Below are 24,821 nucleotides of genomic sequence, written 5' to 3' on the forward strand. Positions count from 1 at the left end.
AATATACAAGCCAACAAACAGTAACCAGGATGTGGGGTACGAACTACAATGGGAGACAGAAAATGCATATAAAATGGACAATTTTATGATGGTCATGGGAGAGTTCAATATGCAGGTAGACTGGGAACATAAGGTTGTTGCTGGATCCCAAGAGAGGAATTTTTAGAATGCCTATGAGTTGGTTTTTTAGAGCAGCTTATGGTTGAGTCCAAAGTTCAACGTCAACTTAATATTGAAGTACGTATATGTAACCATATACTACCTTGTGATTCTTTCTTTGTAGACATGTTGACTTTGAAAATAATATTACTTTGAGCCTTTGAACTTTGAACAAATCAAATGTTGTGGTTCATTGCACAACACCCAATCCAGAATTGCCTTTTCCTTAGTAGGTTCAATCACAAGCTGATGTAAAAAGCTTAAGACAATGGAAACCTTAGATAGGGAGTTTAAGGTAAAGGAACCCTTTGGAGGCAGTGATCATAATATAGAATTCACTCTACTGTTTGAAAGGGAGATCCTCTGAACTGTAGGGTGAATTGCAGGGAGAAGCTAAAATCAGATGTATTATAGTGGGGTAAAGGAAACTAAAGAGGCATAAGACAGAAACTGGCCAACGTAGGTTGGAAGGGGACGCTATCAGGGATGACAGGACAACAGCTGTGGTTGGAGTTTGTGCGAGCAGTTTGGAAGGTGTGATTCATCACAAAGTGTTCTAAAGGGAAGATGAGACAACTGTGGCTGAAAAGGGAAGTCAAAGACAGCATAAAAGCAAAAGAGAGGATGTACAATATAGCAAAAAGTAGTGGGAAGCTAGATGATTGGGAAGTTTTTAAAAACAAACAGAAGGCAATTCAAAAGACAATATTGAGAGAAGAGATGAAATGAAGGTAAGCTAGCCAATAAAGTCAAAGAGCGTACCAAAATAGTTTTTCAGATATATGAAGAGTAAAAGAGTGGCTGTCGGACCACTGAAAGATGATGCTGGAGAAGTACTAATGGAAAATAAAGAAATAATGGGCAAACTGAATAAGTAATTTTGCATCAGTCTTCATTGTGGAAGACACCAGCAGTGTGGCATAAATTCAAGAGTGTCAGCAGCCAGAAGTAAGTGAAGTTGTTTTGAAGTTGCTTACAGAGAATGTGTTTTGGAAGCTGAAATGTCACCTTGACCAGATGAACTACACCCCAGGGTTCTGAAAAAGGTAGTTGAAAAGTTTGGAGAGGCATTAGTAGTGATCTTTCAAGAATCACCAGAGTGGGAGTGGATCCAGAAATCAGGATGCTAAGGGACTTGGGAGTCTAGGATTCCCTAAAGATTGCAGGTTGAGTCAGTAGTAAGGAAAGCAAATGCAATGTTAGCATTCACTTCAAGAGAACAAGAATATAAAAGTAAGGATGCAATGATGAGGCTTTATACGGCACTGGTTAGACCACATGAAGCACTGTGAGCAGTTTTATGCCTCTTATTTGAGAAAGGATGTGCTGCCATTAGAGAGGGTCCAGAGGAGGTTCACAAGAATGATCCCAGGATTGAAAGGGTTATTGTATGAGGAGTGTTTATTGGCACTGGGTCTGTACCTGCTGGAGTTCAGAAGAATGCGGGGGGGGGGGGGGGCGGAATCTTATTGAAACCTATGATAGGTTGGACAAGAAGAGTATGTTTCCAATAGCATTGTAGTCTCAGACCAGAGGCACAGCCTCAAAATATAAGAATGTCCCTTTAGAACAGAGATGAGGAGGAATTTCTTCAGCTAAAAGGTGGTGAATCTGCAGATGGCAATATAGGTCAAGTCATTGGTATACTTAAGGCAAAGGTAGATAGGTTCTTGATTGTTAAGGATGTCAATGGTTACGGGGAGAAAACATGAGAGTGGGGTTAAGAGGAATAATAAAAAAGGCATGATTTAACTGGATCAGCAAATTTGCAGGTAACACTAAGGTTGGGGGTATAGTGGACAATGAGAAAGATAATCAGAGCTTTCAACAGGATCTATACCAGCTGGAAAAATTGGCAGATGGAATTTAATGCAGACAAGTGCAAGGCGTTGCACTCGAGTAGGGCCAACCAGGGTAGGAATGCAGTAGAACAAAGGAATCTGGGAATACAGGGCCACAATTCATTGAAAGTGGCAGCACAGATAGATAAGCTTGTAAAGAAAGCTTTTGTTACATTGGCCTTCGTAGATCAACATACTGAGTACAGACGGTATGTTATTTTGAAGTTGTCTAAGATGTTGGCAAGGCCTAATTTGGAGTATTGTGTGCAGTTTTGGTTACCTATCTACAGGAAGTACGTAAATAAAGTTGAAAGAGTAAAGACAAAATTTACAAGGATGTTGCCGGGACAGGAGTATGAGAGTTATAAGGAAAGATTGAATAGGCTAGAACTTTATTCCTTGGAAAGTAGAAGATTTAGGGCAGATTTGATAGAGGAATATAAAACTATTAGGAGTATAGATAGGGTAAATGCAAGCAGGCTTTTTTCACCGAGGTTCAGTGGGACTACAACTAGAAGTCATGGGTTAGTGGCGAACGGTGTAAAGTTTAAGGGGAACAAGAGGGGAAACTTCTTCACTTAGAGGGTCGTGAGAGGGTGGAATGAGCCGCCAGTGAAAGTGGTTCATGCGAGCTTGATTTCACCGTTTAAGAGAAGTTTGGATAGGTACATGGAGGGGAGGGGTAGGGAGGGCTATGGTCCAGGTACAGATCGATGGGAGTAGGCAGTTTAAATGGTTCGGTGCAAACTGGATGGGCCGATGGGCCTGTTTCTGTTCTGTACTTTTCTGTGACTCTATGATTAAATGGCAGAGTAGACTTGCTGGGCCGAATGATATAATTCTGTTCCTATATGTCAGTGATAATAAATTAGATTCTGAACGTAACTGCAGTACCACTGAATTGATTAAAATGCTGTACAATTCTACCTTTCTCAGTTACTCCATAATTGTCATTTTACCTTTCCTTTTGCACTACTCCTTTCCACCATTCACCTCAGGGATGTGTGCTTAACCCACTGCTTTACTCTCTCTAACCTATGACTGTGTGGCTAGGCGCTGCTCAAATGCCACCTATAAATTTGCTGACAACTATTGTTGGCAGAGTCTCAGATGGTGATGAAGGGACGTACAGAAGTAAAATATATCAGCTAGTTGAGTGATGTTGCAGAAACAACCTTGCACCCAACGTCAGTAAGATCAAAGAACTGTTTGTGGCAAGATGAAGCAACACACACCAGTGGTCATGGAGGGATCAGAAGTGGAAAGGGTGAGCAATTTCAAGTTCCTGGGTGTCAGTATCTCTGAGGACCTATCTTGAACCCAACATATCAATGCAACTACAAAGAAATTTGAGGAAATATGAAATGTCACCAAAGGCAAGCACAAATATCCACAGATGTACCATGGAGAGCATTCTAACTGACTGCCTCACTGTTTGATATGGGGTGGTGGGGGGGTGGTGGTCTATTGCACAGGATCAAAATTCAGTCAGTTCAATCATGGGCACCTGCCTCTGTGGATCCAGGACACCTTCAAGAGGCGATGCCTCAAAAAGGTGGCATCCATTATTAAGGATCCCCATCACCTAGGTTATGCCTTGTTCTCATTATTACCATCAGGAAGGAGGTATAGAAGTCTGAAGGCACACACTCAATGATTCAGGAACTGCTTCTTCCCTTCTGCCAACCAATTCCTGAACGGACATTGAACCTTACTGTAATTCATGCTTTTTTTCTATTATGTATTGCATTGTACTGCTGCCACAAAGACAATAAATTTCACAATATATGCTGTTATGAAACCTGATTCTGTTGTTTCAAGCTTTTTAAAATTACTGTATTTATTCTTACCATGTATACTGTTAACTTCATGCAAGGAAGGGATTTCATTGCACTGGTGTACATAATGCTCAGAACCCTGACCATATCAACAGAAAGTGTTCTATGTTTTGAATGAAATGTAGAAGCATTTTTCTTCCATTATTACTGGCAATCAGGCTCTTGGTGACCCAAGTATTTTGGTAATTCCACTTCTATTTGCCAATACACATCATGGAGACTAAAACAACCTGATATAGTACAGATATTCTCCCGATGCTGCTGTGCTGTTTTTGTTACCCTGCACTCATTATATTAATGGTTGGTAATAATTTTTTACTGTTAAGTACATACGTGCAATGGACAAGTGTAAGACAAAGACTGTATCTGTAGCTTTATCTTTAAAATTTTCATTAGTGATGATCTTGGAAATTATGGCCAGTATATACTCAAAAATCCAAAATCTGAAACACTTCCAGCACCAAGCATTTTGAATAAGGGGTACTCAACCTGTATAATTCAGTGATTTAAAAAAAAATTGTATGTTTTCTTTGTAAATGTGTTTTTTCCCTATGCCTATAGGATCATATTCCAGTAGCAATTCCAGGATCTTCTGCCTCTGAGCTTGTTAAGCAAAATTTGTTTAACTAGTACAAGTTCCTCTCACTTTCAAAACATTTAAAATTCAGCTGTGAAGTTTTGAACAGAACAATCAAAGATGAACGTGCAAAACATTCACAACTGCTGTTTTAGCATCTCTCAATCTGCAAGATTAGATCCAGGTAAGTGCACAAATTGTAGCAAGCAACACACATCAAAGTTGCTGGTGAACGCAGCAGGCCAGGCAGCATCTCTAGGAAGAGGTACAGTCGACGTTCCAGGCCGAGACCCTTCTTTCAGTTAGTCCTGACAAAGGGTCTCGGCCTGGAACGTCGACTGTACCTCTTCCTAGAGATGCTGCCTGGCCTGCTGCGTTCACCAGCAACTTTGATGTGTGTTGCTTGAATTTCCAGCATCTGCAGAATTCCTGTTACTTGCACAATTGTAGCATCTTGTTTTATCTGATGAAGCACCAAATTACAAAATCATTTACCTAATGTACCTGCTTAATGCTTTCACATCAATTGCTTTGCTGAGTAAAATTAAGGGCCCTAAATTCTTGTATATCAAATGATGGAAGATTCAACTGTCAGAAAGTATTTTATTTTCTAGTCATAATAATGCCATTAAGTATCTAATGCAGGTGAATTAATCTGCAATTGAATATTGTAAAGAAAATGAAAGTACTGAGAATACCTGACAGCCCAGATATATTTTTATTCATAAGTACATTCAAAAGTGGTGATTGAAACTAAATAGTAGGTAGTGCAAGCTTCATGTTATAAGGTCCTACAGCTAAAAATTGATAAACAGTGCAGTTCAAGAATGCCATAGTTTGCTAGAGCATTTATAATTGACAACAAATGTTAATCTTGCAGTGAAGTCAATATTTTATAAATGAAAAACAAAGTTACTGTCTTTTTAACGCATGGAAAGTTATTATGTTTTTGACTATTGTGTGAAAGCACCAACTTCAATTTATTTTCCTGACAAAGAAAGTAATGGTTCACACAATCTAATTTGTCAAGATTGATTTTGGATGTTAATGGATAGAAAGATGTATAAAATATTATTAGATAATGCCATATCTTAAAAACAATATTGAATTAGTAATGAGATTAGTTTATATTTCCAACTGTTCACATTTTGAGTATCATGGGGAAACTATCATCTCTTTCAGAAAACAGTAGTAACTTTAAATTGACAAAAGCAGATAAAGAAATTTAAACATCGTACCATAAAATACTTCAGTACAAAACGACACAAGAGAATCCATACATAGACTATGCTTCCTTGTTTTAATTCCAGGCCAGAATCTGATGTAGTCTTAAAGTAACTCATAATTTAAAAAAAAAATCACCATCCATATAACTTTTCCTCCTTCTGGTTTTCTTTGCCGTAATAGAAACGTTTCTAACTGTGGATGGCCTAGAAGAAACAAGTCTGACATAACTGAATAACGAAAGCAGAAAACGGCCAAATCATAATGACCCTTGCGAGATTTAAAAAAGTTGTGTTCAAAAGGTGAGGTGTGGTTCACTACTAACTTCAATCCGCTAAATACAGATCAATACTTAACAACAAGGTAAGCATGAAAGAAACAATTAACAGGCCAACCATGGAGGAAGTGAGTAAGTGCTTCAATTTGGAAAACTGTAGTGGGGGATAAGGGCACAGGACCCTCAGGCTCCCAGTCTTTGTGACTGAAAACTTCAAGGCAGCATGAATTGTTAAAGCAGGCAGGGTGAGTTAATGCTGTGGGTGAAGAGACACCTGAAACGCTGCCAAGTTAGTCAGAGTGCACCGGGCAATTGGGTGAGGGGCCGCCCGAAGCCCCGCCACGCTGCCCACCCGCTGCCACGCTCACAGGAGCGTACGCCTCGCGCGCCCACTGACCGGCCGCCACCGCCGCCGCCGCCGCACGGGCTCCTTTTACCCATGATCCTCCGCTGGCGCTGGCCCCGCGCGAGATCCCTAGTGCGCACGAGCGGCGGAAAAATTACGATGGTGGCGGATCGCCGTAGAACCATTCTCCGCTTCTAGTTCGGGATAAGCAGGCGGTGAGTTGCTCTGTCTACTGGTAACGGATTTGTAGGGGCGCAGTGCCACGGCCCGATGGCGCTTTGGGGGCGGCCGCAGGAGTGGGCCTGCGGTGCTGGCGGAGGGAGCACGGGCGCCATGTTTGGTTGTTGCTGCCCCGAGAGAAGCGGGCGGGCGGCCGGCGGCTGACTCACACTTAATGAGGCCTTATTGTGCAATCCCCCACCCCCTCCCGACCCACCTTTGTCACTATGTTCACTCAGATCATTCTGTAGGTTTATTTTGGCGGAGGTTATTTTTTGATGTATAGTACGACGCAAGCAGCAGAAAATAGAAATGCTCCCAACTCGGGGCAGGGCCACCCAGCCGCTCATCGCCTCTAACATAACGAGCGTTTAAACGCTCACAGACTCGGCTATTTGCCCTCTCCGAAAGTAACTTTCACAATGAAAACACAGCACGTGTTTGTTTTGAATCTCGCTGCGTTATTGGAAATATTTTCTAAATATGAGTTAGCATTGGGGAAAGCCGAAGAGTTACCCGCGCAAGGCTTCTGCAAACGCGGGTCAAAAGCGTACTTGCTCAGACTAATCCTGCCAGTGTTTGATTGACTTGGGGTATGAATACAGTGGCGTTTTCGTTTTGGTTTCTCAATTGCTTGTTTATTTTGATGACGTATGTGGCATTAATTCATGCGCTATCGATTCTGTTTAGATCAGCCGACCAAATAAAGTGTTGCCTATCCAATGTAAAAACGGAACACTTCATTTAAAGAGATTTGGAGTTTGTTTTGCTGCAAAGTACACGTGCTTTTAGAGAAATAACATTGACTGCACTCAACTAGTTAATAATGAGCCTTAAATGAAGCGTTACTTTTATTAGTTTGGGTAAGGTGATTGCGAATGCCCTAAAATGCACAATTAAGATAACAACTAATAATCTTACTATTGTCCTCTGCAATGAAACATCTTCACTCTAGTACTCAGTTATTTTCCTATAAAGATTCAAATTCCCAATTATTTGCTAATTTGGAGTAAGAAAGGAGAAGTGAAAATTGGTTGAAATGGAACATTATTGAAATAAATTTGGTTAAAGCTAATTTTTCATGTTAATACTATTTAATAGTAAAAATATTATGCAATGCTATACTAATTTGTTAAGGTGTGAACCTTTTAACGATTTTTGAGACTTGCCCGTGTATTCTTGTCACTTTGCGCTGTTCTATTGCAAGGGTTCTCAAAACGGAAAGGTTTTTAAAAAGAGGAGGGCCATCTGACTAGATAGTCATAATTGTTGAATGTTTATTTTGATCGCAAACAGAAATGTGCTCTTTGAGCTACAGGTTTTTAGGAATTTTTTGGGGGGGTTTCATTACTGCACAGTCCTATTCAAAATTTTTTTTCTTATTTTATACAATTATATAATTTTATACAATTATATAATTTTATATAATTAGCAAGCAATTAATTTATTTTAACTCAGTAAAACCAAAACTCTTCTGTTTAATAATATAGGGGCTGTTCTTTGAAATCTCTTATGTTACCTTTAGTAAATTCCTAACACTTTCAGAAAAAACTGTGAGAATAGAAATAGTTTTTTATGTTATTCTAAAACACAACTAAACATTAAAACATAGGATGCAAATATAAACAACTGGCAGTTTTGTCCAACTTTTTTTCTTTGAAAACAATTATTAGTACCTTAGGTAAAAAAAAAAGCTGGGTATGGAACTGGAATGGGCTCAGTTATGATCTCAGTGTTGACCAGGCATGTAAATAATCCCTCCATTTTGTGTTTCTGTGGTCTAATATTTTCATACCAATTATTGATGTTGTATTGCCTTGGGCTGATGACTGAGGTTGTTGGGATAACTTACCCAATAAATTCAAACGTAAGAACATGGAAATTATTTCTATGGAAGAAGATTGGATATATGTAATAATTAAATGGAAGTGCATTGTCCAAAGAGAAGGCATGAAATTCAAGCCAGCAATTGCTGTGATGAGATCAGTTAATTCAGCACTGGCCTGATATTGAGCTTGGCACCTATCTAGTCTGTATGTTTAATGAAACAAAACAATATCAATTGAATTAATCTTTGCAAGAAAGGTTTGCCATTTAAAAAAAATCATTCAGTTGCCAGGAGTATATGGGTTAAAACATGCCATCTCTTATAATGAAGTTTTGTAAAACACTATGAATTTCTGAATGCATTTTTAGTTATACATTATATGGATTATGCTGGCTTTCTTCAGTGTATTGAGGATTGCCTTTTGTAGTCATCTGGATGCTGTTGTACCATGTTTGTACATCTGGTAGCAAGAGGAAACTTCTTGAATTAGCTTTTTGCTCATTGTTCCACATCGAAATATAGTGTTTTTATATTAAAATAGTGTGAAGAGATATAGCTTGTACTGAATACTGTAATGATAAACAAATTAGAGGGAAAAACAGTAATACTTGATATGCAAGATTCCATTTATGGGATATACTGACACCACAAATTTAAACACCAGAGTTAATCAGTTTGGGTTTGTTGGTTAATTATCAGTTCTTATGAAGTAAAAGTTGCAATGAAATCCTTAACCTGAGCTTGAGAAAGTGATTCAGTCAGAAAATCAAACAAGGTGCTGGAGGAACTTGATAGGTGAACAGCATCTATGGAGGGAAATGGACAGTTGATATTTTGGTTTGAACATTGTATCAGGATTGACGGATAGAGGGAGAAAGAAGGTGTGGAGAAAGTGCTAGCAAGCAATGGGTGGATTCAGGTAAGGAGTGGGATTGGGCTGATGGGGAGAGGAAAATGGAAATTGCAACAGGCTGGGTGACAAGGCAACGGGTGGGAGTCTGAGGACTGGCGGGTGGAGCTTGGAAATGTATTGAGTGAGGTGAGGAAGGCAGATGGAACAATGGGCAGAGGGGAATTAGTGCGTGGGTGGAAGGGAGGAAGAAATGGTGACGGTGAGCTGGGGTTAGTATAAGTGGAATTAGGTGGGGGAGAGGGAGAAAAGGGATAAGGAGGAGTTTACTAGAATTTGGACAATTCAGTATTCATGCTGTTCATTTGTTAGTACAGAGGCAGAATACAGGATGCTGTTGTTCTATACCATGTCTTTAGTCAGGAAATCCTTGGAAATTATATTGAATTTCATAAAGCACAGGACTAATAGTTTTAAATATTTAATTAAGACAATTGACTTAAGTACATGTTGGAAATGCTGAAAAATGGCATAGGGGTGTGGCATGGTACTGTAACTCAACAGGTACATTTAATGTCAGAGAAATGTATACAATATACGTCCTGAAATTCTTCTACGCAAATATCCACAAAAACAGAGGAGTGCCCCAAATGAAGGACAGTTAAATGTTAGAACCCCAAAGTTCCCCCCCACGCATAAGCAGCAGCAAAGCAACAACCCCCCCACCAGCAGAAAAGCATCAACACCCCCTACCAAGCACTCAAGCATGCAGCAAAGCATTGATAAAGACACAGACTTGCAGTACCCCAAAGACTACTTGTTCACCCAGTGTTCAACATACCACGGGCTTTCTCCCTAATAAGGGAAAAAAATGTGTCCCCATTTCATAGCGAGGGGGGAGACATAATAAAGCAACCGGCTGATTTATGGTATTAAAAGTCTGTTGTGTAGCTTCTTCTGAGCTCTGTGCCTAAAGAACTTGGCTGTCTGGGCACACAACCAGCAGCTAGCTCGCTGCTTATGATCTTCTGTTTCCCACGACGCATTAGTCGGCAGCACCAGCCTTGAATCCGCCCGCCTCCAGAGCCATGAAAGTCTGGCACCCCGAAGGTGCACTAGTTTTCCAGGCCGCATCCTTGGCATATCAAAAAGCAGCCAGTCGTGAGGTCCTGAGAGTGGGTCCCATTTCTGCATTGAACCAAAGTCAGCATGTAACTCTAGGTCATGGTTTTCAAAAGAACCTTGAAAAGGGAAAAAAAGGTATCAAAGATAGAAATAGAACTGTTTCTGAAGACGCAAGCGAAGGAGTCGCCGTTAAGTGCCGTCATCCTCCTAAGCTCCGCTATTACAGCGCCAGCAACCCAGGCTCAGTTCTGCCACTGTCTGTATGGAGTTCATACGTTCTCCTTGTGACTGAATGGATTTCCTCTTGTTGCTCCGATTTCTTCCCGTATTCCAAAGATGTGCAGGTTAGTAGGTTAATTGGTAACATGGGTGTAATTAGGTGATGCAGCTGCTTTCAGCTGGAAGGGTCTTTCAATTTTAATTGTCGTTCAGTCATACACCAATACCCATTGGTACGGCCAAACAAAACAGCATTACATCAGGACCTAGGTGCAAAACGCAGTATCAACAGTCATACGCAGCACAATGGACATACAAACACATATAAGCTATTAGTAAAATAGTCACACAGAAAAAATGTTCCAAGACCCTGAGTCCATGAATGTTGTAGTAGTCTGCAGTCGAATATAATATGGCTTGTTTTCTGCCAAACGAACACTGGGGGGGAGGGGGCTACACCGCCCTTGGCATTCTGGTGGAGTACACCAATTTCAATGACTCTCTCCTGAGTGACTGTAAACAGGTAACACTGTGGCTTGAGGCCTAATCCTCGCTACGACTGAGGCCATGCAGCTCCTTTGGCGTCCAACAATAAATCAGTGAATCGGACTTACAGCATTTCACAGTAACGATATCCGAAAGGGTTGTGTGATCACAAGGATGGTGACCAGAGTGATCACTCGCTGTTAAACTGCTCACTGCCTTCGTGCAGTGGCTCCTCCGACACGCCTCTGACACAGACAGCGGCACGATTCGCACCAATTCCAGCTCTTTCAGTTTCCTCGCCAGTGAGCAATTTGCTGATGGAGTAGACCGGCAGTACTTTAAATTCTTAGTGTCCAGCAAGGTTTTGCAATCCTAAAAAAAAACATGTTTAAGGAAGACAATAACACCTTTGGGTTGGCCCTTCAGAAGCTGCTGGGTCTGGGTGTGCCACCATCTTACCGGAAGCATGTCGCTGTGCTGTATCATTAAAATAAATATAAAAATTACACCTTGAAAAATTGATGTACTTATTTTTGCTTGACTTTGTTTCATGGAGTTCAGTTTTCATGTCATAATGCAAATTATTGACATTACAGAGCAAAGCCTCTAGTTTGAAATTAGCTACAATATATTCAAATAGCTAAAATGGATTTGGAATTTTCTTATTGATACCATTGAGAATATTTTGTAAAAATGATGTTGTGTTATATATGGTGCTGGCATTGGTGTAACGGGTATATGTGGGCCTTATAACCAGAGAAATGTAATGACATTGCTTAACGTACTTGATGGGAAGACCAGGTTTAGGAAACTTTTTCCCAATGATCTGTCTTGATAAGCTTACTCAAATTCCTGCTGGTGGGGCCATGTGTAACACATATCTGGATTTGGCTACCATGTTGTCCGCTAATCAGAATGTTTAGCGATTATAAATAACATCGGTCATCAGTGCAAGTGATAATAGTATTTTAAGTGGAAAACTTGAGAAATATGAGTTTTTAATAGGCATTTCTTGACCATACTATATTTCTAAAGGGACAAGTAGACTCAGAATCTGAATCCACTTCGATTAAATTTAACATGGAGGTGTTACTTATTATAATAATCTGACGTTCTCCCTCCCGTCTTTCAGGCAGTGATTTCTGGGTTTTGAATACTGTTCAGATCTTGTAACTGTCCATTCCTGATGCCTAAATTTAAAGCTTGGGTCTTGTTCACCCTGTGACGGAGAGCATTGGATAAACCCACTCTCTAAGCACGCTCATTCACCCACACGCAAACATTGCCTTTTCATTCTGTTGTCGTTGCGGTGAGTGTTTGCACTTCAGTGTGTTCCCCCACCCGCCTGGTATATTCTCATAATTAACTCACTGCTACATACATTCAGAGTCAGACACCAAAGTTTAGTTTAATTTCATTCTTTATTTGTACTTAATTGTAAACGTGTGATTGTGTTTGGTGTTCTGCTGTTTCACTGCTGGGTTGTAAACTGAATTGATGTGCTCAGGCTTTATAGTGCCTTTCCCGCCGTACACAGTGGAATATTCCATTTTAAAAACGCAAACAAGAGGAATTCTGCAGATGCTGGAAATTCAAGCAACGCACATCAAAGTTGCTGGTGAACACAGCAGCAACTTTGAGGAATATTCCATTTATTTAGTAATGGGGATGTGTAAATGTGTTTATGTTTGTATACTGTATTTAAGGTAGATACTTATTTATTTTGTAATATTGTAGCTTCATTGTGGGGTGCATCATTCTAATTTACATGTAGTCTTAAGTTAACTTTGTGTGTAATTAAAGATGGTATGTTCTAGTGCTGAATAACAAGATCATTGCCTTCAGTCTGAGACAGAGATGGGAGTTCACATTGGACAAATATAAGTACAGAGCTATTATTGTGTTTTCTTGTAGATAACATTTTGTAAAGTTGGCATTTTTCTTTTCACTAATTTTTGTAAGTTTGATTTTATGATGCACGTAATAAACACCCTTGCACTAAAGTACAAGTGACTCCAGCTATTTATTTCTTCAGTCGTAACCCACATATCTAAAACACCCTGTCTAAGCTCTGGCCTTAAAGTTTAGGCCTCTCACTTGTATATATTTTTGAATTAAATGCTTCAACTGACCATCCTGGCTCCCCTCTCCTCCTTCCCCCACCCTCCACTGCCTGGTCTCCTTTGTTCAAAAGAAAGCAATCCAGCTTTGACGGTCTCTTCAACCTTGCTAATGTCATCATAAATTATTTATATAACCTCTAGTATTACATCTTCCATGATGCGTGTAGTGGTTAGCATGGTGCTATTACAGCTCGGGGCGTTCCAATTTCGGCGCTGTCTGTAGGAGTCTCTGTATATCCTCCCTGTGGAATGCGTGGGTTTTCCTTGGGGTTTCCTCTCACAGTCCAAAGACTTGCCAGGTAGGTTAATTGGTTATTGTAAATTGTCCCATGATTAGATTAGGTTTAGTTCGAGTTGTGGGGTGGCATGGGTCGAATGGCCATAACTACTAAATAAATAAGTACATAAATTCCATGTAGTATGGTGATCAGAATAACACAGTACTCTTGCTGTAATCAAGTTAGTACGTGTATGCTCATAACATTGCTCCTCTGCTTTAGTCATCAGCCTGTAAAATTATGTACACCATCTTAATCACGGTCTCTTCCTGTTCTGCTGCACCCAAGATTTGTTCCTCTGACTTGCTTTCCCAATGGATCTGTGGATTGGGACCCTTTTCTAATGGCTAAATAAATTCCTGTATTCTACTTTGACTACATTGAGCCATCTTCAAATTGTCTTTAGTCATGAGCTTAGTTAATTTTGAGTGTGCATTTAACCTGTGCTGGTTTGTGTTGTCTCGAGTTTTTTTTAGTAATTTCTTGCCTTCGTTGTGTTGGGGTTATAATCCCATTTCTTCATTTCTCCTCTAAACAGCTGACCCATGTTACTGATCTTCTTGACCCCTAGCACTCAGCCTTTTGCCAAAGAAGATCTCACAGCAGCCTGATTTTTCTCTTATTTTATTTTTCTAAAAGTCTAGAATATACAGTACTGTGCAAAAGTCTGTGGCACACTAGATGATTTTATGTAAAATTTGTTTTAGGTTTTTATTTTTTTTAGATTTTAAGAACACTGTCCTTTTGTTGTCATTTAGAAATGCATACGTGCGTTAAGAAATGATACAATGTTCCTCCGGAGTGATATCACAGAAAAACAGGATAAACCAAAGACTCACACTGACAAAACCATATAATTATAACATATAGTTATAGCAGTGCAAAGCAATAACTTTGATAAAGAACAGACCATGGGCATGGTAAAAAAAAAGTCTCAAGTCCCGATTGACTCCCGAGTCCCCGATAGCAGGCGGCAAAAGGGAGAAACTCCCTGCCATAAACCTCCAAGGCACCGACAACTGCCGATGCCTTGGAAGTAGCTGACCACAGCCGACACCGAGTCCGTCCATCCGAAAACTTTGAGCCTCCGACCAGCTGCTCTGATACAGCCTCCTGAGCACTATCCTCTGCCGAGTGCCTTGGACCTAGCCCCGGCTGCCGAAACAAGCAAAGCCGAGGATTTGGGGCCTTCTGCTCCGGAGATTCCGGTTACCACACAGTAGCAGCAGCAGCAGCGAAGCGGGCATTTCAGAAGTTTCTCCAGATGTTCCTCCGTACTCTCACGTCTGTCTCCATCAAATCAGAATTGTGCACGGTCCCCTACTTGACAGATTACAGGTATCATTCACTGGAGAGGCCGCGTGCTGTGTCTGGCATTATTGTGTCAGTACAAAAGAGCAAATTTTCAATTTCTACACATTTATTTTCCAAAAATTAAATGTTACAAAGAATATTTTCTATTTCGTCAAAGTAAGTGACATTGAGTAATAGACCAATTTTCAAATAAGTATTTGATTACTTTGTAGGTATAGAGCTCAATGCATGATGAAACAAAGATAACAAACAGGTTCTAATTATCAAAGACATAATGAGTTGAATGAACTAAACTGATTAACTGAAACCAAACTGGGTGTAGAAGGAATCAAACTGGGCGAAGGACAACCAAACTAAAAGGTGAGGGGTGGCAAATGTGACAGTTTTACCTTCAAATCATCAATACCATGGTAAGAGTGAACATAACAAGATGCAACGTGGTCATCCTGTGTCAGCAAAATGTCTCCAAGCAGAAATTTTGAGGCAGACTGGAGTTTCAAGATGTGTCCAAGCTCTTCTGGAAAAAGCACAAAGAAATGGGCAAGGTTGAAGACCAGAAAAGCAGAGGCCCTAATGCAACATCAAACTGATGTCCCTTTTAAGTTGAAAGAAGTCCAGCACTGCTATCAGCTCTGAACTCACAGAAGCCACTGGAACCCAAGTACATCCCTCTACAGACTGGAGAAGTCTTCATGGAAGATTTGCTGCCATTCCTTCGAAGTGGAAACAAAGCCAAGAGATTCACTTACGCACAAAAACACAAGGACGAAAGCACTGAACAATGGCAGCAAGTGCCCTGGACCGATGAGTCAAACTTTGAAATTTTTGGCTCAAACAGGGGAGAGTTTGTCTGTAGAAGAGCTGGAGAATGCTACATGGATGAGTGTCTGCAGCCAACAGTGAAGCATAACGGAGGTTCCCTGCAACTTTGGGGCTGCATTTCTGCAAATAGAGTTGGTGATCTGGTCAGAATGAATGGAGTCCTCAGTGCTAAGAAGTACAAGCAAATTCTCATCCAGGAGCTGAACAGGGAGGTGTCTGATCAGTCACAACTTTGTTTTGCAGGACTTTGACCAAAAACACACGAACAAGGTCGTAAAGAACTATGTTCAATGAAAAGAAGAACAAGGTGTTCAGCAACAGATGTAATGGCCTCTGTAGAACCCTGATCTCAATATAATCAAGGCTGTCTGGGAGTACCTGGAGAGACAGAAGTAAGCGAGACAATTCTGGAGAACTGTGGCAAATTCTGTTAATATGCTAGGACCAATCTACCAGTTGATTTTCTCATAAAACTGTATGACAGTATACCTAAGAGAATTAATGCAGTTTTAAAGGCAAAGGGTGGTCACACCAAATACTGATTTGATTTTGTGTTTTACTGTTTACTGCTCTTTATAACTTTTTTTTGATATTTAGAAACTTCTCATTTCATTGAAAAAGGATCTAGTGCTTTCCTGGTGTACATGACGAATTAACTCTTCTTGGGCTTCCGGCCGGGTATGGATATCGCTTTTTAACTGACGTTTTGATGGCAAACTCTGCCATTCCTGATGAAGATGGCAAAGTTTGTCACCGAAACATCGGCTATATTTGATACCTGTACCTCGCTGGAAGCCTGAGAAGAGTTTATTTTTCAACTCATTATCTTTGAAAGCATTTTTGCTTTACGGAATTTGTTTACGTGTGCCTAAGGACTTTTGCCCAGTACTGTATTTTGTGCAGGGACTTTGTATTTGTCATATTGTTTTAAGCCTTGTGTTAGTTTCTCTGACATCTATTGAGATTTGGGAATTTATTTTCATTTATTAGAATCATATTGGTTCTGAAATCTCACTGAGTTCTTTAATTCAGTGTATTCTGACTGATTTATTTCTTGTAAAAAGTGACTTGTTACAGTTAAGAAACTATTCTTATTCTATTGTCCTCAATAATTATGTTAAATGTTTGAATATCATTGCAGTATTCCTGTTGCATCCTCTTACTTGCCCAGGGGCATTCCTTAACACTCAGTCCAGTAATAATCCCTTGTTTGATTGGTTTGCTACTTCATAATTTGTTTCTTGTTCAATGTGTTTCAGCAATTCTGTACATTCTATACTCTGTTATTTCTGTTACGATTTGGGTAGTTGAATGTCTCCTACAGTTACTTCTGTGTTTCTTGTTGCATTTCTCTGAAATTTGCTGACAGTTGCTCTTATGTTTCTCTACAGAACACTCCTAGCAATTGACTTTTTCTTTCCTTCCCGATATAAACCGTATGGCTTCATTTGTTAAATCTTGTGCATAGTGCATTTTTTCCTTAACTATTCTTGCTTCATCCCTCCTTTTGCTTTTGTCCCCTCTTGTGATAACTAAAAATGCTGTAATCAGGACTAATGAAATGCTGTTTATGTCCATCTCTTAGTCATGTTTCACAGTATCATATCTCCCTTTTTGTATCTTTATTTTGTAGAGTTCTTGTACTAAACTATGAAGAATTATTACACTCTTTATCTTTTGCTTTTAATTTTGCCTTCCTCCACTATGAAATTTCAGTCAGGATCCCACTTCTTTCTCCAAGCTAGATTTAACTTTTCCTAGTGCTATCAGCTTAACCTTTCACAACCACATCCCTTTGAGTTGCAATGTATGCAGCTGGTATTGGTTCCATTCTCCCCATCCCAAACTATTCTAAAATCCTCCTTATTGCACTACTTTTTCAGTCATACATTGATTTGCAATGATTTATTTCTGGATCTGTTGGAACATGATAGTAGTAGTAAGTTAACTATCTTTGAGGGTCCTGCCTTTTAATCTTGCGCTTTGTCCATCTAAGATGGCATGTATCTACCACTTTATAACTTCTGTACAGAACGGAAACATTGTGACTAAATGTGGAAGCATTTTTGTCGAGTTGTACTGCATTTGAATTGGACTCTGCATCAATGCTTGGCGTAATAGACTTCCCATTTGTAATGTAGCATGACCTGCCACGTGGTCTATTTAGACTTCAAAAGTTTTATCAAACCTGTGCACAAAATACTTTCAGGCAATCTCCAGTTCATGACAAGATTCCGTTTGTGCAAATTTTTTGTAAATGGGAAATGTATAAAAACACCGTATGGAAGAGGATCAAAGAATCAGCTGTGACAGGAGACTCAACAGGTGCAGGAAGAGCAGCTGCCAGCTGCCTTCACCAACTGAGGTGAGGGAGGCTATTCAGCTTACCCCAGCCCATAGTTACTACATTTTGGTGGGGACAGCGGGGAGAGTTACTGGTAGTGGTCCAGTAGGGGAATAAGGAAAGTGGAAATGCCTTGTTTCCACCAAGCACAAGATCCTTGCAGTCTGAAACCTTAGTTTTCAAAATACCCTTATCATATGCTGGGCATTTGTTACCTGTGGGGGACCGGTAAGAAAATTGTGGTATTTCAAGGTAACGCATAAAATGCTGGAGGAACTCAGGCCAGGCTGTGGAGGTAAAAAATACAGTCGATGAGTCCTGCCGAAGGGTTTTAACCCGAAACGTTGACTGTACTCTTTTCCATAGATGCTGTCTGGCCTGCTGAGTTCATCTAGCATTTAGTGTGTGTTGCTTGGATTTCCAGCATCTGCAGGTTTTCTCTTGTTTATGTTTCAAGCTAACATGGTAATCTTTAAATGTAAAGATTTGTATGAAGATGAGTTCTGTGAAATAAGCATGTAGAGTAATATTGGCAAAAAATAACCAGGAAATCTATAATATTATGGATGAGATTGTAACCTAGGTGAGTGAAGTGCCATTTATGCATATGTTGAAAGGGAGAATAAAGCTACTCTCTGCGCAAATCCCTGCAGCATCTGGAGACCCTGTAATCTCTGTCCTGGAGGCTGACATCAGAACATCTTTATGGGGGTGAACCATTGCAAGGCGTCAGCCCCTGATGCCTTGGGCACTGAAAACCTGTGCCAACCGACTTCTAGGACAGCTTCAGCCTCTCACTTGGATGTTCCCACTTGCTTCAGAAGAGTGACAATCATACTAGTGCCCAAGAAGAGCAGAGTGAGCGGCCTCAATGACTGTTGCCCAGTTGCACTTTATCTACTTTAGCCATGATCAACTCCTGCCTAAGCAAGGGCCTGAACCCCGTTGCAGTTTGCCTGTTGCCACAATAGGTCTCCCTCCAGTGGATGCAATATTCACTCGGCCTTGAGAAGATGGCGGTGCGACGCAGCACGCGCAGCCTGTCTGGTGAAATGATATCATATTTGTTAAATAGGGGGCCGTGCACAATTCTGATTTGATGGAGACAGACGTGAGAAGCACAGAGGAACATCTGGAGAAACTTCTGAAATGCCCGGTTCGCTGCCGCTGCTACTATGCGATCGAGAATCTCCGGAGGGTAGGCCCCAAATCCTCGGCTTTGCCTGTTGCGGGTGGGGCTGGGGTCGAAGCGCTCGGCAGAGTTGGTGCTCGGTGTCGGAGGGCTGGTCGGAGGCTCGAAGTTTTTGGACGGCTCAGAGTTGGACTGTGGCTGGGTGCTTCCAGGATGCTGTATTCGCAAGTTTGTGGCGCTGGAAGCTCATGGCAGGGAGAGTTTTCTTCCTTCTCCCGTCTGTGTGAGATCATGGGACTTCCGAGAGACTTTGAACTTTTTTTACTGTGCCCATGGCCTGTTCTTCATCAAGTTACAGTATTGCTTGCACTGTTGTAACTATATGTTATAATTATGTGGTTCTTGTCACTTTTTCAGTTCTTGGTTTGTCTTGTGTTTCTGTGATATCACACCGGAGGAACATTGTATCATTTCTTAATGCATGCATTACTAAATGACAATAAAAGAGGACTGCGTGTCCGCATGATGTAATCTAATCACCTGGACAATAGTAATACCCACTTCAGGCTGTTGTATATTGATTACAACTCAGCGTTCAAGCCAACATACCTCAGTACATATCAACAATCTCCAAAACCTGGTCCTCTGTACCTGCCTCTGCAACTGGATCCTTGACTTCCTCATCAAGAGACCACAGTCAGTACAGATTGGAAATAACAGCAGCATGCCTCAATGATCACATTTCTTCCATTTTGTAATGTTTGGTGTCAACAAAAACTGAACCTCTTTACTGTGTCTGCATGCTTTTATGCATTGAGTTGCTGCCACATGATTGGCTGATTAGATACTTGTATTAATATACAAGTGTACCTAATAAAGTGGCCATTGACTGTACATCCCAAAGAAGTAGAACACACATCAGTCCTCATAGAGGGATCAGAAGTAGAAAGAGTGAGCAATTTCAAGATCCTGGTTGTCAATATCTGACATGTCAGGGTAGCAGTCTGTCACCTGAAGCTTAATAGAAGTTGGATGAAGCCACAGGACAATGATCCAAAACACAACAGAATGGTTTAAAAAGAAAATTTGTGGTTTTAAGTCAGAGTCTAGATCTTAACCCAATTGAGATGCTGTGGCATGACCTGAAAGGGGTTGTTCATGCAAAGTATCCCAGAAACATTGAACTGAAACAGTTTTGTATGGAGGAATGGTCTAAAATTCCTCATTATTGTGAAAGTCTGATCAGCAGCTACAGGAAACATTTGGTAGAGGTTGTTCTTGCTGCTAAAGGAGGTTCTACCAGTTATTAAATACAAGGATTCAGATACTTTTTCCAGGCTGGACTGTTAATGATTAAACAATGTGTTCAATAAAGAAATCAAAAGTACAGCTATTTGTGTATTATTAGTTTAGGCAGATTGTGTTTGTTTATTTTTGTGACTTAGATGAAGATCAGACCACATTTTATGAGTAATTAATACAGAAAACATGTAGTTGCAAAGGGATCACAAACTTTTTCTTGCACGTGTATGAGGAACATTTGATGGCTCTGGCTTGTACTCCTTGGAGTTTAGAAGAATGGTGGTGGGTGGGACCTCATTGAAAGCCATCAAATATTGAAAGGCCTAAATAGAATGGATGTGGAGAGGTGTTTCTTTAGAACAGAGTTGAGGAATTTCTTCACTCGGATGGTGGTGAATCAGTGAAATTCATTGCCACAGATAGCTGTAGAGGACAAGTCATTTGGTATATTTAAAGTGGAAGTTGATGGCATTATAGTTGGAAAGAGCGTCAAATGCTATTATGAAAAAAAAAGTTTTTTTTAAACAAGTAAATAAAAATTGCTTTAGTATAGAACCTTCAATAGTTCACTGGTTCCAAAAATATCAGAGTTTGAACGCTTTATATTTTATACTTTATTGTTGCCAAACAATTGGTACTAGAATGTACAATCATCACAGCGATATTTGATTCTGCACTTCACACTCCCTGGATTACAAATATTAAATATTAAAAATAGTAAATATTAAAAATTTGAATTCTAAATCATAAATAGAAAAGAGAAAAATGGGAAGTAAGGTAGTGCAAAAAAACCGAGAGGCAGGTCTGGATATTTGAATACAATATACAACCTAAAATTCACAAAAACAAGAGTGCCTCAAAGAATAAGTCATGGTAAATCTGTTACAACCACAAAGCCCCCTACTTCCCCTTCCTACGCACAAGCAGCAGCAAAGCAATAACCCTCCCGCACCCCCACTTCAGCAAAAAAGCATCGGCATGCTCCACCCACCAAGAAATCAATAGCAAAGCCCCCAAGAAAGACCATTATCTGCAGCACAATAAAAGCTCACTGTTCACCTAGCAATTCCACATACCACAGTGTATGTGTGTGTGTGTCGCTCTCCCCTCCCCTCCCCTCACTCTCTTCCCCCCCCCACCCCCAACCCAGTACAGAGACCCCGATAGCTGATCCACTGTTTGTTTTCTCTTTGCAACACTTCATTTGGCGGCACCAGTTTAGAACTAGCTTGTCTCCAGGGCTGCAGTGCCTCAGAACCCCAAAAGTGCACTCATCTTCTAGGCTGAGTCTTTGGGATATCGAAAACATTTCGTCAATGAACCCCAGGGAGTGGGTCCCACTGCTGCAAAGAACCGAAGTTTGAGTGTAGCTCTAGGTCAGGGTCTTCGACAGAGAGATATTGTAGGTAGAAATTGATGTTTTCGCAGATGAGTTGGAAGGAGTCGCGATCGTAGCTCCTTATTCATATTTGCACGAGTTGATCATTTCTTTACCTATTCTCCACTTCAAGCAAGACATTTATCTGAATTATTAGCTAGTAAGATTCAAATTAATGGAATTTGAATGTCCTAAATCACCAGAGCTTTAGAATCTGAATACCAAAATATGAAGAGGAAGCTCTGGAGATTGTGGATTTCATAGATTAAAGATTTGTTCCTATAGATTGGAGGATGGTAAATATAACCTATTTTTAAAAGTGAAAAGCTAAAACAAGGAACTTCCATCAGTAGTAGGGAAAAGGATGTTACAGTCTATTATAAAGAAAGTAATGCTTGGAAAATATCAACAGAATCAGACAACATCAGTGCAGTTTTCATATTTGGAAAATCTATCTTTTTTGACGAGTGAGAATCGGTGGATGTGTTATATTTGGATTTTCAGTTCAGAGATGTTGAAAATGCTTATCATGAAATCCTGAGAAGATTAAAAACAGTGTCACATGATAGCAAAACAGCATTAGAAAGGTAAATCTAAATTAAACGACAGAACAAGGTCATCATTTTACACCAGATTCTTGGTCTGGTACCTTTGTTCAACTCTTTTGGTGAGAGTAGTTACTTAGTGTAGCTCTTGCCTCTTTCATTTTCATCATTTTTTTCAATCTAGCCTTGGAGGCCAGATGATTGGTTTAGCCTTCATTGTTTCTGCTGTAACTAGGTACAGGTGTCCCCTGCCTTTCGAACATTCACTTTACGAAACCTCACTGTTAGGAAAGACCTACATTAGTACGCTGTTTTTGCTTTCAGAAGGTGTTTTCACTGTTACGAAAAAAGCAGCACATGATAAAAGGCAGCGCGTGCCCCGAGCAGCAGCTCTACCCCGGATTTGGAATTGCAATCTCGCCAGCGTTGCTTAAACGCATGCCTGTGAGCAGCCGTTAGCAAGATGAGTTCTAAGGTATCGGAAAAGCCTGAAAGAGCTCGTAAGGGTGTTGCACTTAGCATAAAACTAGACATAATTAAGCTTTTCGATTGTGGTGAACGAAGTAAGGACTAAGTGAGTTTGGCTTGTGGAAGTTGATGAAGATGATGTTGAAGAGGTTTTGGCATCCCATGACCAAGAACTGATAGATGAAGAGCTGAAGCAATTGGAAGAGGAAAGGATAACAATTGAAACCAAATGCAGTAGCGAACTGAACGTGAAGCAACTACGTAAGATTTTTCGCTGCAATGATAAAGTACGACTTTAATTTTGAAAGGGTACGTAGGTTTAGGGGATATTTACAGGATGGTTTGAGTGCTTACAAAGAACTGTATGATAGAAAAAATGCGCGAGGCTCAGCAGTCAAGCAAGCCTTCCACAGCAGACGACGAACCTCGACTTTCGACATTGAGGCAGGCAGTCATAGGAGAAGATGAGCTGCCTGCCCTGATGGAGACAGACGACACCTCAGTGTCCCGCCACCCCAACCCCCAGGCCGCGGATGGATACTGATTCGCGGAGAAGGCAGCGGTAGCCAGGAGGCACACAGCACATCTTTAAGAAAAAATCCGAAATAAACATGCTAATTAATTACGTCCCGGACAGCACCTAATTAATTAGCATGTTTATTTTGGCTTTTTTCTTAAAGATGTGCTGTGTGCCTCCGGGCTACCGCTGTACCCCTGCATGCTTCGTGGATTGGTATTGGGTCGCTGCCCGGAGGGTGGGGGCCACTGCACCACCCAAACTCTGACGACTCAGTCTAACCCACCACCATCAGTGTGCTCGGCAAGCTGTCTTCCTGATTCCCATAAGTGATACTACACTGTACATACATTACTTCTACTTTATATAGGCTGTGTATTTTTACATGTTACTTGGTATGATTTGGCAACTTCATAGCTTAAAGGTTTCTGGAGAGAGTGCTTTTGCTGATGGCACTTGCGTGAGATTTTCGCTATGGACAAAAGTGCAGGCAATGATTGTGGAAAAGTATTTCTACTTTATATAGGCTGTGTATTTATCATATCATTCCTGCTTTTACTATATGTTACTGTTATTTTAAGTTTTATGTGTTATTTGGCATGATTTGGTAGGTTATTTTTGGGTCTGCGAACGCTCACAAAATTTTCCCATATAAGTAAATGGTAATTGCTTCTTCGCTTTACGACATTCCGGCTTATGAACCGTTTCATAGGAACGCTCTACCTTCAGATAGCGGGGGAAACCTGTACTTATTTTATTCCCATCATTTTATGAATGATAGTAAACAACTTTGTGGTGTTGATGAACGAATATGTGTGCAATGATTCTAAATTGCCTTTCGTTTACTATTTGAGGTCTTATAGTTAGAATAACTGGGATAGGCAATCTTAGAGGTGTTTGCAATTTATTTTGATTCTATTTATTGTCATATAATCAGACCTTGGACCACGCGGACAATCGCAAATTTATGTCAGGCTGGTTATGGATTACAGCCAGGTGTTCAGCACCATGGTACCCTCAGAAGTAATTAACAAGCTTCAAAACCTTGGTCTCTGTACCTGCCTCTGCAACTAGATTCTTGACTTCCTCATCAGGAGACCATAACCATGTAACAATTACAGCACAGAAACAGGCCATCTCAGCCCTTCTAATCCGTGCCAAACACATTACTCTCACCTAGTCCCACTGACCTGCACTGAGCCCATAACCCTTCATTCCTTTCCTGTCCATATAGTTATTCAATTTTACTTTAAATGACAATATTGAACCTGCCTCTACCAGTTCTGCTGGAAGCTTATTCCACACAGCTACCGCTCTCTGAGTAAAAAAAGTTCCCCCTCATGTTACCCCTAAACTTTTGTCACCTAACTCTCAACTCATGTCCTCTTGTTTGAATCTCCCCTACTCTCAATGGAAAAAGCCTATCGACGTCAACTCTATCTATCGCCCTCATAATTTTAAGTACCTCTGTCAAGTCCCCCCTCAACCTTCTAAGCTCCAAAGAATAAAGACCCAACTTGTTCAACCTTTCTCTGTAACTTAGGTGATGAAACCCAGGTAACATTCTAGTAAATGTTCTCTGTACTCTCTCTATTTTGTTGACATCTTT

General features: G+C 40.5%; 1 protein-coding gene across 3 annotated transcripts in view; it reads left to right on the forward strand.

The window, feature by feature from the left end:
- The first annotated feature begins 6,340 nt into the window (after positions 1-6,340).
- The window catches only part of LOC140209864 (zinc finger protein 280C-like), a 164,689-nt gene continuing 146,208 nt past the window's right edge, over positions 6,341-24,821 (forward strand). For all 3 annotated transcript variants that reach the window (XM_072278451.1, XM_072278453.1, XM_072278452.1), the window contains exon 1: positions 6,341-6,477. The gene's annotated coding sequence lies outside the window, so the exon portion shown is untranslated. The remainder of the gene's footprint in view (positions 6,478-24,821) is intronic.

Source organism: Mobula birostris, chromosome 14 (assembly GCF_030028105.1).
Source record: "Mobula birostris isolate sMobBir1 chromosome 14, sMobBir1.hap1, whole genome shotgun sequence".
NCBI classification, from domain to species: Eukaryota; Metazoa; Chordata; class Chondrichthyes; order Myliobatiformes; family Myliobatidae; genus Mobula; species Mobula birostris.